At 33.7% G+C, this 13,700-nt stretch overlaps 1 pseudogene; it reads right to left on the bottom strand.

Annotated features, from left to right (window-relative positions):
- Positions 1-1,953: 1,953 nt before the first annotated feature.
- LOC119524652 lies at positions 1,954-3,068 on the bottom strand (annotated as a pseudogene).
- Between the last annotated feature and the right edge of the window lie 10,632 nt (positions 3,069-13,700).

Here is a 13,700-nt window from a genome sequence, read left to right as displayed (position 1 = left end):
GACCACACTCCACTTTGTCTAGTTTATGGATGGATGAGTAGAAAAACAGGGGAAGGAAACAAACAGACAAAGGTACCCAGTGTTCTTTTTTACTTCAATTGCTCTTTTTCACTCTAATTATTATTCTTGTTATTTTTGTGTGTGTGCTAATGAAGGTGTCAGGGATTGATTTAGGTAATGAATGTACAACTATGTAATGGTACTGTAAACAATCGAAAGTGAGATTTGTTTTGTATGACTGCATGGTATGTGAATATATTTCAATAAAATGAAGATAAAAAAAAAAAAAGCTTGTCTGTGCTCCCTAATGAAATAATCTCTGCTCTTCTTCTCTTTATTTTATAAAATAAAAAATAAAGAAAAATTTAAAAAATAAAAAAATAATTTATAAATGTTATGTTAAATTATTTTCTTAACACTGAATTTGTATTTCATTGCTATCTTTAGAGAACATTATACATATAAATGTATACAAGTATTCATTTATAAATATATGACTATATATACATATGAATATATATAATTTATAAGTACACACTTTATGTATAATATCATTGCATATGTATATTTCCTTTGCAGAAACATCAACCTTTTTAATGGTATCATGTTTCTAGACTGAAAATTATTCTAGTTATACAATCATTTACAAACAAATAAATCAGAAATAAACCATAAAACCTGAACTCTTTTTTTTTTTTTTTTTTTAATCTTTGCTTGAAAGCCCTCCTGGTAAAAACAATATTTTTTGTTTCATTATGCCCAATGGATTTGGAATACTTTGCTTCAATATATAAGTGAAAACAAAGAATTTACAGTTTCAAGGAAAATGAAAGTGGGAAGAAGGCATTATACATAAGTGCATTGTTTAAAATACTTAATCTTTGAGCATTGACTTAAAACAGATATGTCAGAAAATAATCATAAGAAAGTAATTCAACAAATAATCATAAGAAAGTAATTCAACATATAATTTGATTTGAAAAATCACAAATACTCCCATAGGTATCACATATTATCTGTTTATTTACAATCAAGCAAGTTGTATTTTTTGGAAGGACAAAGAAGACACACAAATGAGCAATAGTTTCATGGAAAACATCTTAACATCATTTGCCATCTTGGAAATGCAAATGAAAACCATGAGATATTATTGCTAAAATGAACAAGGTTGACAATACCCAGCATTGTTGCCAATGTGCCACAACTGGAACTTGCATACATTGTTGGAAGGTGTATAAAATTGTACAACTGCTATGAAAAAAAGTTTATTGAAAACAGTAATCACAAGTCTAGTAAGAGAAGTAAGAACATATGATCACAAAAAGGAGGTTAATAACAGGCTTAGTCATAACTGCTCCAAATTGCAAATAGTTCAGATGCCCATCCACAAATAATGGATATATTCTTACAACTTAATAGTACTTAGCTATAAAAGGACAAATGACTGATAAATACAAAAATCAAGGAATTTTCTTAAACTTATATTAAGTTTAAGTTTATATTAATTTTGAGTTTATATTAAGTTTAAGTTTATATTAAACAAAGTGAAGGAAGCCAGACACACAAATTACCTAGTAGAGTTTTTCATTTATCTGAAATTCTAAAATAGACCAAATAAAAGATGATGACAAAAAATCAGATGAGTGGTTGTATCTGGAGTGAGATATTTCACTGGTAAAAGCCATGAGTGCCCTTTCTGGGGTGCCAAAGTTGTGTCTCTTGATAGTAAGTGTAAGTTATATGAGCCTATATATTTGTCAAAACTGGTTGAAAAGCATGCTTCAGAACTGTGCAATTTATGGAATTTTAATACCATCTTAATCCAACACACATTTGAACATTTTATCCTCAAAATTGTTTGATTTCTTAGTTGATTCTTTTAACAAACATTTATTAAAGGATATTGTGTAGAAACATTTTACTAAATATTTGTTACGCAATCAAATTGTAAGTTTTAAGAATCCAGTTTTATTTGGTGATGACAATAGAGCAAACACTGAGTATAAGGATTAGGTCACACTTCAAAATAATATAGAAAAAATACATACATGTAGATATAAACATATATATCGTTAAATTTCAACCGAGAATATTATACACAATCATTTTGGAGCAAATCCATGTACTCTTCTTCATGATAAAAGGGAATACACTGACACATACAACTTCCATAAGGCTTCTTTGACCTCACTGTTCCTCAGACTGTAGAAGAGGGGGTTCAGTACTGGGGTGAAGATAGTATAATAAACTGACACAATCTTATCATAGTTAGCTGACCTGTAGGATTTGGGTCTTAGGTATATAAAAATGGCAGCCCCATGTAATAATACCACCAGAGCCAAATGTGATGAGCAGGTGGCAAAGACCTTCTTGAGGGCCTCTGTGGATCACATGTGGAGAACAGCAGCTGGGATGAGACCATAGGCAGTCAGGATGAGAGAGAAGAGGACCAGGATCATTAACCACACAGCAGATGTACATGGCATACTCAAAGACAGATGTGTCAGCACAAGTCAAGCACACCAGCATGGGGGCCTCACAGAAGAAATGATCAATCTCATGTGATTTGCAAATGGGAAGCTCAGGGTGGCAGCAGCCTGCATGAGCCCTTCAGCTGCTCACAGAACCCAAGACCCCAAAATCATTCTCAGGCATAATTGCTAGCTCATGAGGATGGGCTCTCACAGAAGGTGACATATAGCCACATAGCAGTCATAGGTCATGGCTGCCAGGAGGAAAGACTCTCCACCATCCAGAGTGAGGAAGAGAATGATCTGTAACCCACAGCCAGCAGGGGAGATGAACTTATTTCCAGTCAAGTAGTCAGCAGCCATTTTGGACACAATGGTGGAAACCAGCATCATGTCCATGAGGGAGAGTTGGCTCAGTAGAAAGTACATGGGTGTGTGAAGGCGGTGGTCCCAGTGAATCAGGAAGATCATGAGGGCACTGACCAACAGGGAAATGAAGACCACTGTCAGCATCAACCCAAAGAGGAAGATGTGGGCTCCTGAGTTGTTGAAGAGTCCTAGAAGAATGAAATCTGAGGTATAGTTTCTGTTTTCCATGATTTCTAACAGGAGTGGCACTGCCAATGAAAAAATGGAGAGTTTTTGCCATTTAAAAATGTTCCATTTGAATGTCATGCTTCTTCAAAAGGAAAGAGGTGAAAAAAGAAGATAAAACTTCATTCAAATGATTCATCTGTCATTTTGTAAATGTTTTAAATTGGGAATAAAACCAACTAAAATTTTTCCAAGTTTCCTTATGAGAACTTCGCAGGTTTAGAATTGAGTAACTGATATAATGTATCAAAATGCACAGTAAACTTCAAGTACTATGTAATTTTTATTTTCTTGTGTCAGATACCAAAATAAATTGAAAGAATTGAATCACAGAATTTGCAATTTATGTATATGCTTACCATATGCCTTTCATAGTCAATAATCTTAGAAACTAAATTAATCCAATGTTCTTAATTACATAAATGCTAGGTACTTGATAATGAGTGTTACACATAGATAACATTAAAATTCACTGTAACTTACTACAGTCAGATGGTTTTTCCTGACAGGTATTAATCTGGGAATGCATTTTTTTTCTTTTCAAACAAGAGGGCTTGTTTTCTAAAGTTTAAGGACTGGAGCAACTGAGTTTGTACATGGAAACATAACTTTCTTTGGAAAGATTTGTAGCACAGTTTCTTTCACAGTTACATGCAGAAAACAAAAGTAATTTTCTTGGAATCCTTTCCCACAATGAAAGACTATAGTATTAAATGCACACTTCACTTATCTGTAAAATGGTACTTTGCTGTAATGAGAACTGTTTGCACTACAGGCACACAAACACATCCTTCAGTGAGTACAGTTGAAAAGAAACACAACAAAACAAAACAAAAATAACACCATTACTTCTTCACCTTACCATAGTATAAATTAGTTTCTTCTTCAGTCCTGATAGAGTCTAGATCTTAAAAACATACAGCCTTTAAATGAATATGTCCAAAGTTGAAGAGAACATGAAGCTAATTCAATCTCATGAACATGGCCTTGTAAATTCTCTCATTCAATGTATTTACATGGGCAAAGGAGTCCATCTCATTTATGAGCATTCACTTTGTATCCACTTACCCAGCCATCTTACACTTGAATGTCAATCCTTACTGGGGAGACAGTGCAAAGACTCTTTAATCCCAAACAACTTTACCTGAGCACCATCATTGGACTGGAAAAAAATCTGAATGAGGGCTTTAGTGGGTTGTTTCAAATTAGATATCATGAAATACACTTTCACCTTGCTAACATATTCACATATTTACCCTGTATTTGGGATATGCACATCCTCTATTCTAGATTTAATAGAGTGTAAGTTTTCTGAAGGACTAATTTTTCAGAAGACCTTTCTTGAAAGGTCTTTCTTGAAAGGTAATTGAACTTGCAATATTTTTAAAATTCAATCTGTAATTTAGTAGTCGTTGAGCAAGTGCCTTACATTAGTTTTTGTTTATTTACTTATAACATTGGATGTAATAAAACCTTTCCAAAAGTTGCTTTAAAATTTAGAATATATGAAGGTGAAAAAGTATTTTGTAATAAGCTTCACATCCAATTATATTATTCAGACATAGCTTTACTTTAAGTGTACCTAAAGTCTCAATTCCATGGGGAGTTTTACAACAGATTTTAGAGTTTACATATTCTGAGAAGGCAAGCTGACATATTATTAATTTATACAGCAATTTGAGCTAATATTTTGTTTAAATCATGCAAGAGTAATTTATGTGTTTTTCAGAGAATAATTTCAATTACCTACCTGAATTTTCAGTTTTTAAAAAGCATTTTCTTATGAAGTTTCTACTTATGAGTAAATATTTTTATTATTTGAAACATTATCATGGAGAAAGTAAGACATCTATGCTTTTTTTAGGTGAAGCAAGTGTATAAAAATAATTAGAAATTACTCAGCTTGCTATAGTATTCAGATCATTTAATGGAAAAATGAGTTACATGCATCAATTAAATCAAATAAGTAGCAGGTAATAAAATTCCCTAAAAATGTGATAAATTTAAGTTACATTTTTTATTATAATTCTTAACATTACAGAAGTAAGACAATTTGCAGCTAATTAAAACCCTTGTGATCCTATGAAAAGAGGATTTTCTGGAATAAATTCTAATGAATTGACTACAGAGGTAAAGCATGGGTGAAATTAAAAGTGAGAAAATAATTTTTCTTGCAAGTAAATGGCAAAAAAGGAAGAAATTGACTAGTGTATGAATTGGAAATTTACTCACCTGAAAGCTAAAGATTTTTTTTTACCCTCTTCATGATGGCTACAGAAAACTAGCGATATTCCCATTAAATTTCTTCCTTATCCATAGTCCTTTTTATAGATGGATACTAAAATTATCTCCTTACATTAAATAAAAAATGCATTATCTTTGGAGTTGCTAACAGAAGACAACTCATCAACACTTTTGAGCAAACATAGAAAATTGTAACAGTGCCTAGGTTTTGCTTTTGTGTATTTTCCTAATTTCTGCTCTAAAAACCTAAGATCAAAACTGAAGATCTTTATTTCCAGGATACTTAAATCTCTTCTGTCAAAAATAAAATAGCAGGAATCAAAGCAAGAATTTGACCAGATTCACAGTTTTGAACTCATGGCTGTGTCAGATAGTATGTTTTAGTTCTTTGGAGAACAGCATGAGTTATAGAGAGGATTTAAAAAAATTAGAAAAATAGGTGGAAGGAATACTATAACATTGGATTTGCTGGAGTTAGAATTCACAAGCAAATGCTTAAATAATAAGAGGTTAGGTTGACCTACTCAAGTAGGATAAAGAACCCCAGCAGGCTGGATCTCCTTACCCTGGCAGCATCACCGTATACCGATGTGGGTGGAGGAAGGACGTCCTAGACTGGCGGCAGATGACTCGCTTATGTCAGTGTCTAGGATGCTTCATGCTGGGGAAGAATAGGTGTGGCCTTTCACCATTTTTGCTAAAAATATTATTGATTAATTGCTAGGGCTGCACACAGCTGATACTTGAAATGCTAACGAGATTTAATATTCATGAATATCTAAATGTTTCCATAGATTCAAAATAATTCCCTACATGATTTCAGAAATCTATGATGCAATAAAATGAAAAAGAATCATTTGAGAACAAATGTAAAATTAAATAAGTGTCCTTGGAAAGGGATGATGATCTCAAATACTTCAAGGAGTGAATTAATATGATTCAGGCATTGCTAATTTAAACTTTGATGAAGAGTGGCTGTTAAATGGTCTTATATTGGGAGGTAGATTATTGTCAAATACAATAATTAAAATGACAGAAAAACTGAATTTGACAGAATAACTGACTGATAATAGTTATCTATCTATATCTATCTATATATATACACATATATATAATAGATACATTTTTATATTTTATGTTTGATAGGTCTATGTGTATGTAATAAAGCAATGAAAATAGCTACAGCACCAAAAGCACATGTCATTAATGATGTCAAGCACTTTGAAATGTGACTCTACCTTAGGTTCCATTTCATAATTTTGCACTTGTTAATTGTACTGTCTACAAAAACAGCTCATAATTGTAGCCTAGACATTTTTTGGGACTATAGTCAATTCTTACAACATATTAAGTAAAGTAAATTTATTTTCTTCACTAATAAAAATTGGTAATTTGAAACTTCATGCAGTTGTGATTATTTGTAATATCTAACTGTAATATAAGGTAAAACAGTCTCAGGCAAGCTGACACAGGGAAATTTTTAATGTCCCTAGTAATATACAGGTATTCATTTCTCAATTTTATTTCAGTGGAATAACTGATGGACAGAATTTTCCTGACACAGTATGTAAGATGATGCAATTGCTTAGTCTCTGTGGGCTGTAGTAATTGTCATTTAGTGCTTTTAGAGGGTAGTATAATATGATTAATAGTGTTAATGACTTAGGATTTTGAATCTTACTGAAGAAGCAAATCCCACTCTTATTTGGCAAGTGCTTAGTTACATGCGTGTGTTCTACATTTAAATCAAGTTATATTTTCTGTGCAAAGCCCTAGGTCCCTAAATAAGTGCAAGTAGCATATGATATTTAAGTAGCATATCATTTTCAAATAAATACTTCAGCAAAAGTATAACAATCACTTATAATAAAATTGTCATTTTTTACTTCTAAGAAATATGAAGTGGAATCACAGGTTGGTAAAAACAATGCTCTAGAGACACAGGATTACCACTGTTAATTGAGGGGAATAGCCCTTGTGCTTTGTAGATCAAAGTCTCTGTATGATCCCAGAGGCCATGGGAATGAAGGCCAATGAAGCTCTGATGTGGGGAAATAGAGGATGTATCAATCAAAATCTCAACCTGAAACAAAGTACAGTGAAGCTGGGTGTCCGATTGAAATTAATAAAGGACTGGTGTATAAATATATGGGAAAGTTTAAGGTAAACCAGAGAGGCTTTGCAGGAACCCCATGCAGTCAAGAGCAAGAAGCCTTTGCTACCCCTACCCATGAAGGGATATTGGGAAGGAATAACAGTTGCTGTGATCCAGGCCAGACCTCAGGGCCAAGAAGTCATAAACAACAGGCAGGGGAGCAAAGAAAATAAATATCACTCTGCTGTCACCCACCCTACTCCAGAGAAACACACTTGGTCTTTCCTGAAATATAGACTCCGAGCTGGAAATTATCTTGTGGGGAATATATTGGGGCGTGCTCTGGGGATAAACATCCCCAGGAGAAAAGGAAGGAGAACTGGGCACAGGAAGAAGTCTAATGGGAAAGTGGTCACAGCAAATGCACCAACTGCTTCCTGGAGGAACCCTGCAACTGGGCTGGCCCTTGGGAATTGTCCCATATTGAGGCAACTGGTCCCTCCTTTGTGGATCCACATGGAGCATTCACAGGATGTGGGCTGCCCACAGGAAGGGAACATAATCTTGGTCTAGGCAGTTTTCAACAACCAAGTACAATTTCTTGAGAGGTACTTCCCTAAGAGCCATCATATAAGACTCAAAGTAGCTGGGGGAACAATATTACAGTCCTGAAAGGGGAAGGGGTATCTGGGGAATGCAGAATAACTTACACTACACTGCATGAGCCACACTCAATCAGAAGTTAAACCTATGGGGGGCTTTGATGACATTCACTCAGGTTTACCTCCATTAGTAGACAGAAGGTGGACCATGTGTTGGAGATGCATAGAGGATCTCTAGCAACAAAGACCAATCCACTGTTATGGTTTCCTGAAAGTTCTACTCCCAGAAGAAAGGTTTAAGGTATTTCTGAAGGTTCCCACTTAGAACATGCTGGCACAAGGAGCTCAAAACTACCAGTATCAATCTAGCTTTTAATATAAAACAACCCATACTGTAACCCTGATAAAAGCTTCTATCCAAAACTGGGAACCTGAAACTATCCAAAAGAGCATCAAGTTGTGATGATGAAAAGCACATGTTGGTCAGTGGAAGTAATGATGAGAGAAGCATTCCATTAAAACAGAACATCTCCTCTTGCCAGCTCAGACTCTGTAACCAATAGTGCTCAAAAGAGCTAACTATTTTGCTTTTCCAAGTGTGCTATTGTAAATGGCTCTAGGTCCTTTCCAAGAGGATTTGTATATCAAAAACACATTTATTTATTGTGGTACTACAGGGCCCTTCCTCCAAGGGACCTGCTCTCCCTTTCATGTGTTTATCTCTATGGCTCAAACTTGACTCAGAACAGAAAATGGAATGATGGATTGTGATTTTTGTCCTTGATAGTGCCCAGAATCAGTCTTCCAATCCCCAAATCTTTATTCTCATTTTTTGTATTGTAGTAACATATACACCTAACAAAATTTCCCATTTAATTGCTATCTAATGTATCACTGATAGTAATTATATTCTGAATATTGTGTCCCCATCCATTACCAACACTTTTCATCTCAAACAGAATCTCCACGCCTATCAACAACTTCCTATTTCCAGCCTCTCCAGTCCCTGGTAACCTGAAATCCACTCTCTCTCTATGAATTTGCTTGTATGAGGCAATATATATATAGTTGAAATCATACAATATTTGTCTTTTGTCTGAATTATTTTACTCAACATGATGTCTTCCAGGTTGATAGCTGTTGTAGCATGTATCAACATTTCATTTTTTTAATGGCTAAAAGAAATCCTTGTTTCATTTATCAGTTCATTTGTTGATGGACACTTGGTTTACTTCCACCTTTTGGTCATTATGGATAATGATGCTCTAACGTTTATGTAGAAATATCTCTTCAAGTCCCTGTTTTCATCCTCCTGGAATTGCTGAGTCATACATTAATTCTTGGTTTAACTCTCTGAGAAACCCTCAAGCTGTTTACTCAAGCTGGATGCAGCATTTTACTTTCCCACCAGCAATGCACAGAAGTTTCCATTTCTTTTATTTCCTAGCCATCATGCTATTTTCCGTTTAAAATAATAACCATCCTATTGGGTGTGTAATTGTATCTTAATTAGGTTTTGATTTGCATTTTACTTACAGCAAATAATGAGCATCTTTTCATGTGCTTGCTGGCTATTTGTATAATTTCTTTGGAGGAATATATTTTCAAGATATTTGTACATTTTGTAATTGGGTTGTTTGTCTTTTGCTTGTTGAGTTATAGGGGAAATTTTTATATTCTGGATATTAAACTCTTACTATATATAAGATTTCCAAATATTTTCTACCATTTTTAAGTTATCTTTTCACTGTTGGTGATGTACTTCAATGCACAGAAGTTTTTAAGTTTGATGAAATCGAATTTATCTATTCTGTTTGTTTGTTTTGCTTATGCTTTTAGTGTCACATCTGAGAATCCTTTGCCTAATATAATTCTATTCCATTGGGTTCTTTTTCTATCCTTATGTCAGCATTACACAGATTTGATTAATGTAGCTTTGTAGTAAGTCTTGAAATCCAGAAGTGTGAGTCCTGGAACTTTTTTTCTTCCTTTTCAAGATGTTCATTTATCTGAGGCCCCTTATGTTTAAATAAGAATTTGATTGGCTTTTTCATTTATGTAAACAAAGGCTGCTGGAACTTTCACCAAGATTACTTTGGATCTGTAAATCACTTTGGGTAGCATTAGCATGTTAACAATATTAAGTTTTCCAGGCCATGAGCATTATATGCTTTTCCATTTATACAGGTCTCCTTTAATTTCTTGTGCCAATTTTTTTTTAGTTTTCAGTGTCCAAGTCTTTTACATTCTTGATTAAATTTATTTCTGTGTTTTTTTTTCTTTTACATGCTATTATAAGTGTAATTTTCATGATGCTCTTTTCAGACTATCCATTGCTGTTGTATGGAAACCCAAATGATTTTGGCACATTGATCTTACACCTTGCAACTTTGCTGAAAAAGTTTATTATCTCTAGTAGTTTCTTTGTGAAATGTTTTGGGTTTTCTACACTTAGAATAATGTCATTTGCCAATAGAGATAATTTTAACTTCTTTCCAATATGGATGTATTTTATTTATTTTCTTGCCTAATTGATCTGATTTGAACTTCCAGTATTCTGTTCAATATCAGTGGTAAAAGTGGGCATCTTTGTCTTGGGGGGAAAGCTTTAGGTCTTTCAGTGTTTGGTATGATGTTTTACATATAAGCTAACTATAATATTAAGGAATACCCTTTCTATTTTTGGTTCAACTAGTTTTTTTTTTTTTTTTAGAAAGTATGCTTGATTTCTCAAATGCCTTTTCTGTTTCAATTGAATTAATTATATAGATTGCTTCCTTCATTCTCTTATTTGGTGAATAATTGACTGACTTTCTTAGGTTGAACCATTCTTGCATACCTAGGATACATCCCACCTGCTTGTGTAGTATAATTATTTAAACATCAGTTCAATTCTGTTGCTAATAAATCCCCTAGTCTATGGTTTTTGTTTTATAAATCAATCAACACCATTGATGATTGCTCTTAAATATCTCACCCTTGGAGTTCTAGGAACCGCTAGCCCTGATCAAATATGTTGAGATGTTTTGCCCATTCTGGAAATTATATTCACCTTGCATTTGATGTGTATGTTGCACCACATGGCCCCTGTTATTCCAGAAAGCTTTCATCCCACTTGTAAATGGAACACTTGTAAAAAAGTAGCATCTTTTTTTCCTAGATTTTAGCCAAATTTGGCAGCCACCTATAGACTTCTCAATGTAGCTAGTATTGTGTTTAGGAGTGTTTTGCCTTACATTCTTGGCTCTCCTGGGGATGATGATAAGTTCACCTTGCATATAAATCAGTTCATATGTGTTCACTGCTCTTACATTTTTGACCTCTTATTCAACTGTCTACTGTGGCAGATCTGGCATTTCCATCCTGCCTATCACAGGACTTTGTGATGGTTAGTTTATTATGTTAACTTGGATAGATAAGAATACATAGATAATTAGCCAAAACTGTCTAGATATTGCTATTAAGATATTTTGCAGATGTGGTTAACATCTGCAATCAGTTGACTTAAGGTTAAAGAGATTACCATAGGTAACGTGGGTGGACCTCAATTAATTAAAGGCCTTCAGAATAAAATTTGAAATTTTCCAGAAAAGATGAAACTCTGCTGAAAGATTAACATATCAAATCTTATTTGTGTTCCCAGTCTGACAGCATGGCCTATAGATATGACTTGCCAGCTTCTACATTTTCCTGGGCCAATACATTAATACATTGAAAATAATAATATGTATATATGTTTACATGTTTATTTGTATTCAGAAACTTGACTGGTATTGATTAAGAATGTATTAGGAGGAACAGACGCTTAGGGATGGGTTTTCCTAAATCTTTCTGGAGATTTTGGAAATGATTCTCTAATCTGAGTTGTTTTTATGTCATTAAGAACTCTTATTTCTACCAGCAAAAACTTGACAGATAATGCATTCAATAATTTAGCAATAGAGCTATTCAAATATCATCATTTGATACTCTTTATCAAGTAATTTATCAAAGGTAAGGTTCCCGGTGTTCACGTATTTGATACCTAAGAACATTTTTTGAAGCTAAGTATCATGAGATTTGTAGGGTGAAGGAAAAACTTGGGGAAGAAAAGCATTATATCAGGCCTTCAAATTCTTAGTGCAAACTCTGCATAAATAACATGAAAAATTCTATACATGCTCTGCAAGAAAACTTATCTTCTGTAGCCACAGAGTTGATATCTCTGAAAACCAAACTCAGACCTTCATCCATGAGTGACTTACTTAAAAGAAAAATGAATTCCCAAACTTACAGGTATCTCCTGTTAAAGTGAGGGGATTGAATTAGAGGTAATGGGATACTAAAATTTTGAGTGGAAACATATGGACAGATACTGATGAGTTCAATTAGGGGAAATTGAAGACCTAAATTCTGCAGAATCATCTTTGCCTGTAGAAACAGTCCTTCCACACCTGTCTGAGTTATACCCTGCTTCTTCTGGTAAAAATGTAATTTGTTTACTCTGAGGGAGTTACCTTGCAAGGCACTGTTAAATTATTTTAGGAAATACCCACAAATCTGTCATCTTTGATTCTAGACTACAACTAGACATAAGCCCCAGCTGTTTACAAATTGTGAGATAAAAGTACAACCCATGATGAGGCTGGTATACTCCTAAGAACTGCATGCTTTTTCCAATTTTTACAACCAGAAATCTGGATAATATTTGTAGGAATGAATACCAAGGGAATGGGAGGAGAGTTGAAGAATGATAGAATTTGATCACACCTAATGTATAAATACCACTGCATCCACCAGAATTGCTAAAATGAACAAGGATGATGATTATCAGCATTGCTGACAATATGGAGCAACTACAGCTTTCATCAATGGTTGATGGGGTGTAAAATTGTACAAGCAACTTGGATAATTTCATTGAAAAATTAGACATACCTCTACAAAGAGAAATAACAACATATAATAACAAAAAGGGTGTTATAACAGATGCAGTCATAACAATTCCAAACTGACCATGGCCAAGGTGTCAGTAAAAAATATAAAGTATAAATACACAAAAATGTTCTATACAATGGGATTGTATCTAGTAGCAAAATGAAAAATAAAACTATGGATACAAAAACATGCAGGGATAAATTTGAGCCAAGAAGCAAGAAACATAAAATGATGTTTCCATTCACATTAAATTTTAGAATAGCCTTGATTAAAACATGTTGCTAAAAGTTATACAAGTGGTTGAACATGAACTTGGATGTTTCACTGGAAAAGATCATGAGGATTATTTCTTGGGGAAGAGAAATTTGTCTTTTGATAGTAGATGTGAGTTACGAGAGTATATGCAGTTCTCAAGACTAGTTAACACAATGTTTCTGATGTGAAAATATTTATGAGGGTAAATTATACCTCAATATAAAAAATTTCAGCAATTAAACCTCAAAAGTGCTTGACTACTTAGTTAATTCTTTGAAGAAGTATTTACTGAGATATATTATGTTGAATATTTTTCAAAGTGGGTATGATTCACACATGTGAACTCTTCCACAATTTGATTTGATGATGCCATTTAGCAACTAAGACCAAAGTTAGAAGATTGATACATATTTCAAAAAGATAGATAAGTAACATGTAGATATAAATATGCACAAGGTTATGCATTCAGCCTAGGAAATCACACACAATCACTATGGATAGCTTAGAAATTGGGACAAATCCATC

Source organism: Choloepus didactylus, assembly GCF_015220235.1.
Source record: "Choloepus didactylus isolate mChoDid1 chromosome 11 unlocalized genomic scaffold, mChoDid1.pri SUPER_11_unloc3, whole genome shotgun sequence".
Classification (NCBI taxonomy): Eukaryota; Metazoa; Chordata; class Mammalia; order Pilosa; family Megalonychidae; genus Choloepus; species Choloepus didactylus.
The sequence above is the reverse complement of the archived record's forward strand: the minus strand, read 5'-3'. Positions and strand labels throughout refer to the sequence as shown.